At 55.2% G+C, this 5,954-nt stretch overlaps 1 non-coding gene across 1 annotated transcript; it reads right to left on the bottom strand.

Annotated features, from left to right (window-relative positions):
• Positions 1-5,211: 5,211 nt before the first annotated feature.
• Positions 5,212-5,356, bottom strand: MIR8846 (microRNA mir-8846). Its single transcript, NR_128793.1, has one exon. It is a non-coding gene; the product is annotated as a microRNA mir-8846 (primary transcript).
• Between the last annotated feature and the right edge of the window lie 598 nt (positions 5,357-5,954).

Genomic DNA, 5,954 nt, shown 5'->3' with positions numbered 1-5,954 from the left:
GAGGTCAGCAGCCGCATTCCCTTGACACAAAGGAGACAGGGAAGCCGAGAGGCGAAGCACGTGCCCCGAGGCCACCCAGCGGGAACGGGTCCGGGGTGGGGTGGACGGCAGGTCTGCGCGGGGACTCCCGCCGGCCACTGAGGGGCCTGCTTGCAGGCTCCTGCCCTGATGGGGCCGGTTGCACACCCTCCTGTCCCCCCAACGCTGACCTGACCCTCAGGTCCCGGGACAAGGAACACCATAAATTCAAAGCGTGCACCATCGTCCCCTGTCACCCTGTGTGACATCGTCACCTTTAGCTTCCAAGCTCTGGTCCACTCTGGCTTCATGACGATGAGTCAGTCCTCGCTCCTCAGGGTGGGCGTCTGGAGCCCCCTTCCCTCCCAGGCTGTGTCTCCTCCTGACCTTCCCGTCTGGCCGCCCTGGAACGTGGGGCCGCTGCCCCACTCTGCACCCACCCCGCAGACACCCCGAGAGCAGCTCTGGCCTCCAGCAGCAGCGGGACAGGCCGGCGGGGTGCAGAGGAGCGTGTGTCCCAGGGCGCCGCAGCACCTGGGGTGGTCTCTGCTCCGCGAGGACACTGCTGAGCACACCACCCCTGTCCCATCCCCCCCGAGGGCCGGGAATATTAACTCTCGTGGCCGTGAGACATGAAACACATATAGCATATCCTGTAGAACAAAGACCCAACAAATATCAGGTATCCAGAATGATCTGTTTCCACAGTAAGACAAAGCCTCCTAACATGGCCAGGACTGGGGCCCCTGGAATCCTGACTCCTCCAACAGAAGTCTGCAGAGGACGCAGGAGGCATCCCCAAGGAGACCTGCTGTTGGGAGCAAGAAGCCCACCTGCCGTCTTCCCACCTGCGTCTCAGCCCCACTCCTTGAGGATGTGGCATGTTTGGGATGGAGCTGGAGGGTGCAAATGCCAGCCCCAAGGCACCTTCCACACCCCACCCTGGGCCCAGCTGCCCCCGGGTGCCCCAGGCAGGAAGCAGCCACAAGCTGATGAGGCCTGGGCAGGCCAACCATTGTGGGTGTGTGGGGTGTGAGTTTGTGCCCAGCCCCCAGTCACACGTGGGAGCCCAAAGCCCCAGGGTGACTGTACATGCAGATTGGCCTGTAAGGAGGGAATTAAGTTTAAATGAAGGCATACGGGTGGTGCCCTGATCCAGCAGGACAAGTGTCCTTATAAGAAGAGAGAAGGCCACCGGAGGACACGGTGAGAAGGCCATGTCCCCTAGCCAGGAAGGGAGGTCTCAGCAGCACCCGACCTTGGACAGTCAGCCTCCAGACCTGTGGGACGAGTGTCTGTCGCATATCCTGGGTGGCAGCCTGAGCTGAGACACCAAGCAGGACTGCTGGGTGGTCCTGGCCCAGCCCTGTGTGCCGCTGACATCCTGGACCGAGCTCAGACTCAGCCAAGGTGGAAAGGGACCATGCTGGGGTCAGCAGCTCCGGAGGAGGCTGGTCTCAGGGAGAGATGCACGGAGGGGGTCATCCACAGATTGTCAGGGCAGTGATTCTCACCCTTGAGGGGCCATCAGAAGCCCCATGGAAGACACATCAAAACACTGATGGCTGGGCCCCCCAACCCCCGGAGTTTCTGACTCAGTAGGTCTAGGGTAGGTCCTGAGAATTTTCATTTCTAGCAAGTTCCCAGGAGCTGAGATGCTGCTGCTCCAGGAACCCCACTTTGAGAACCACTGAAGGAGTATTGAGTCAAATGGTCAAAGTCAGAGCCAGAGAGCAGAGGGCCACCCTTCCCTTCCTCCAACCCCGAGTGCCACTGCAGAGCCAGGACAGCAATGACGTAGGACGGGGGGCTGACATTTGTCAAGCCCATGACGTGGCTGGCCCGTGCATCAGCCCACCAAGTCTTCAGGACAAGCCGAGGGCGTGGGCATTACCATCCCCATCTTACAGACAGATCCCAGCTCAGAGAGGTGAAGTGACTTGCGTGGGGTCCCACAGATATGCCCGGGCCACAGCTCCTGCCCTTCCCATTCTCCTGGCGACCCTCCCTCATCGTGACCTGGAACACACACATGGGACAGCCCTGGGCCTCAGAGCATCCATGTCTCCAAGATGCCACTGACCAAAACAAGACAGCAGACAGACCCAGATGCAGGAAAGCCCTTTTCTCCGACCACCTGAGGGTTTCAAACGGCCAGGATTAGAGGAATCTACGGCTGTGTTGTACGGTCCCCTCCCCGAGAACTGTCAAGGCATAGGTAGGAAGGAAAGTGTGTGTCCCCTGCTGCAGCTGTCAGGTCGGGAAACTGGGTCCCACAGACAGAGCCGTGCGCCACAGGTTTCTATGACAACCCGGGCTGCAGTTGTCCATAATTATAATTAACTTCAGAGTTGATCATTCTCCTGGACCCTTCTGGTGGCAAAGGCGGAGGCAGTGCTTGGCAGCAGTGGAAGCAAGGGGAATGATGATCTGAGCCTCTGGGTCACTCCTGGTCCGGGGCCCTTCAGGGAATGGGGCTCAGGGGCACCAAGGGGCTGGGGAAAGATCCCCCCACAGTCTGGCTGCCCGGGGACCTTGGCAGGGGCCCTGCCACCCAGCACGCATTGACCTCCTCAGAGCTCCGCCTCTGAGCAGGAGAGGGGCTGGGGCACAGTCATGGGCACCAGAGTGCTGGGGTCCTTGTCCTGGCCCTGCCTGACTTGGTGGTTCGAAGTGCAACCTCCCTGGGGCCTGAGAACACACAGCATGGGAGGCTGGTGTCCCTGCGCCCCTGTGGAGGGTGGGGGCTGGCCCACGTAAGGAGAGGAGCAGTGGCCAAGGCCCAGCCAGACCCCTGACCCCATCCTGTCTCATAGGGCACAGGAAGTCAGAGTGAGGGCCCATATTCACTAAGCTCAGACAGTGTGCCAGGCCCAGGCCAAGCCCCACAGAGCACCTGATCCCAGGAAAGCTCTCAACTATCACACCCACTTGGCAGATGAGCAACTGAGACACAGAGGGGAAGGGGTAGGGTCTAGGCTGCCTGATTGCAGCCCTGTGCCTGTGAACCCTGCTCTCACTTTGGACTGTTGGAGTTCACTGAGGCTCTGCTTGGGGGGAAGAAAGGACTCTGCTTCCAAAACCAGCTTGGAAACCACGGTTATGGTCCCATGTCCCCACTTTACAGAAGAGGAAACTGATGCTCTGGGGCAGGTGGTGAAATGACCCGTCCTGGATCACACAGCTCTGAGCCAATACATCAAAGGCAATTCAGTCAACACAGTCATTGATCCTAATGACCCACAGCCCTATCGTGACTCACCACAGGTGGAACTTTCTAAAGATTTCGAAGATGTCTGCAGAGCGTAGGCTAACTCTTCTGTAACAACACCCCAGGTACGTTGAACTTGCTCTGGCCAGCTCCCCACTGCTCCAGCTGGAGGAAGCTCTGAGCGAGGGGGGTCGGAGGGGGAAGGCAGCTCAGCACTGCCTGCCCCCAGAAGGTGAGACCCACGGCCAGGGTGGGGTCTGCAGGTGAGGGGGACAGCGGAGGACCGGGACGGGGGCTGAAAAGCAGGAAAGGGGAGACTCAGGGACGTGAAAAATGTGTATTTGCAGGAATTCTTCATCCCCGGATGAAAATATATTCAAGGGTATTTTCAAGACTGTATTTAATATACGTGAGAATCCAGTCCTCTTTACAGACGACCTGAACGGCCTTAACAACCCACGTTTGGGAGAGGAGAGGAGAGGAGGCACGGGGGCAGAGATGAGACAGGACTGGTTATGCATTGATCACTGTGGAAAAGCATGTGGTGCGTTGGGCTCATTATGTTCTATTTGTGTATGTTTTAAATTTCCCATCACACACACAAAAAAGCTTTTTAAAAGCATGTAGTCAATACATTCCAGAATTTTGTACTTAAGAGTTTTTTGAATACGGTTTTCTTTGTAAGAATAGTAGATGAATGAATGAACGCCCTCAGCCTTCCGCACCCCTGTCTCACTCCCTTGGCTCCTCTCTCTCTCTCTCTCTCTGTCTGTCTCTCACGTCTGGACGTCAGCACCAGCCAAGGTTTGCAGCTGCATATTGATTCTCCTCTGTCTCTCCTCCAAAACATTTGTTAAAATACCGGTACAAAGGAAAAATAATTATTAGTCAAATAAAACATCACAGAAACCCTCTAAATCCACCCCCTCCTGCACAATTTGCTATCCATGTTAAAAGTTTGACAATTTGGCCATTTGTCCAGGAGGCCTTCTAGCCCACTCTGGGCACGCTGGCCACTTCCACGCTGGTTCTCATGGTAGAGACAGGGCTAACACGCGGCTCCCCTCCGGAGACCGTGCTTGCCAGATACCCACAAAGGCTACAGGAGCAAAGCTGAGTTGCCATTATTATTATTTGGTAAAGTCTCCTTTCCTGGCTCAGTTTTCCCATCTGTAAAAGAAGTGGGAGGATGAGATGGCGACCAAGCCTCTCTCAGCCCCAGGATGTGAGGCTGCTCAGTGCCAAGCTTCTTGTAGGGATGATGGCGAGACAGGGCTGGGGTCTGTTCTGGGAGACAGACAGGGATTGGGTGTCCTCGTGTAGCCCCCCAGCTCACTGCAGGAGGCCAGAGAGAGAGAGATGGGAGTTGGGGAGGGGGCTGCCTGGAGGCCTCAGCCCCCGAGCCAGGCTGGTGCCACAGGATTAAGCCTTTCAATCTGGTCCTCCTGTCTGGGTCCCTGCATCCCCCCATCTGCTGCCAAGCACAGGAACAGCCGAACATCCCCAGATGGGGGCCTCCCAGATGAGATGAGCAGCTGTCCCAGTGTGCCCAGTCAGCAGTTCCCACAACACTGGACTTTCAGCGCTAAAGCCAGGGTGGTGCCCGGCAACCAGAGCAGGCTGGTCATCTACTCCCAGGCATAAATTCTTAGCAAAGAGGAATATTGGAAGGGAAGCAAGTTTAAGTGTTGTTGTGATTACCCAGTTTGGGGACATGAGGGGAGTAGAGGCTGTTTAGGAACTGCAAGCCCCGTTATTAAAACACCAAAACACCAGGCCTGTGCAGATCAGTGCACAGACCCAACCGCAAGAGCATCTGCAATCCTGGTATCGCCAGGCTTTGCCTCTCTTGACTCAGAAAGGGCAGCAGAGCCAACACGAAGAATCCGGCTTCTGTGAGTCCATCAGCCAGTGAGACAGAGTCATGCTCTGCAGGTGGAACAAGCAAAGTGACTTAACCAGGGAGGGACAGGGGTCGGCCTCGGTGGATGCTGCCTCCACCCCACTAGCCTTCCAGAGGCCATGATCTGAGGCCACATCTGTCCCGCCAGCACCTGCCAGGACCTGCCAGCCTCAGGGTCCGGCCATTGCGGCGTGATAAGGTGGTGGGAACCTCCTAGGTTTGAAAAGAGCCTGTGTTTGATTTCAGGTTGTACTACAAAGCTGTGATCATCAAGACAGTGTGGTACTGGCACAAAAACAGACACAGAGATCAATGGAACAGAATAGAGAATCCAGAAGTGGGCCCTCAACTCTGTGGTCAACTAATATTAGGCAAAGCAGGAAAGACTATCCACTGGAAAAAAGACAGTCTCTTCAATAAATGGTGCTGGGAAAATTGGACATCCACATGCAGAAGAATGAAACTAGACCACTCTCTTACACCATACACAAAGATAAACTCAAAATGGATGAAAGATCTAAATGCGAGACAAGAATCCACCAAAATCCTAGAGGAGAACACAGGCAACACCCTTCTTGAACTTGGCCACAGCAACTTCTTGCAAGATACATCCACAAGGGAAACAAAAGCAAAAATGAACTATTGGGACTTCATCAAGATAAAAAGCTTCGGCACAGCAGAAGAAACAGTCAACGAAACTAAAAGACAGGCTATAGAATGGGAGAAGATATTTTCAAATGACATATCAGATAAAAAGCTAGTATCCAAGATCTATAAAGATCTTATTAAACTCAACACCCAAGAAACAGACAATCCAATCAT

The sequence above is a fragment of the Canis lupus genome, chromosome 17, assembly GCF_011100685.1.
Source record: "Canis lupus familiaris isolate Mischka breed German Shepherd chromosome 17, alternate assembly UU_Cfam_GSD_1.0, whole genome shotgun sequence".
Taxonomy (NCBI): domain Eukaryota; kingdom Metazoa; phylum Chordata; class Mammalia; order Carnivora; family Canidae; genus Canis; species Canis lupus.
The sequence above is the reverse complement of the archived record's forward strand: the minus strand, read 5'-3'. Positions and strand labels throughout refer to the sequence as shown.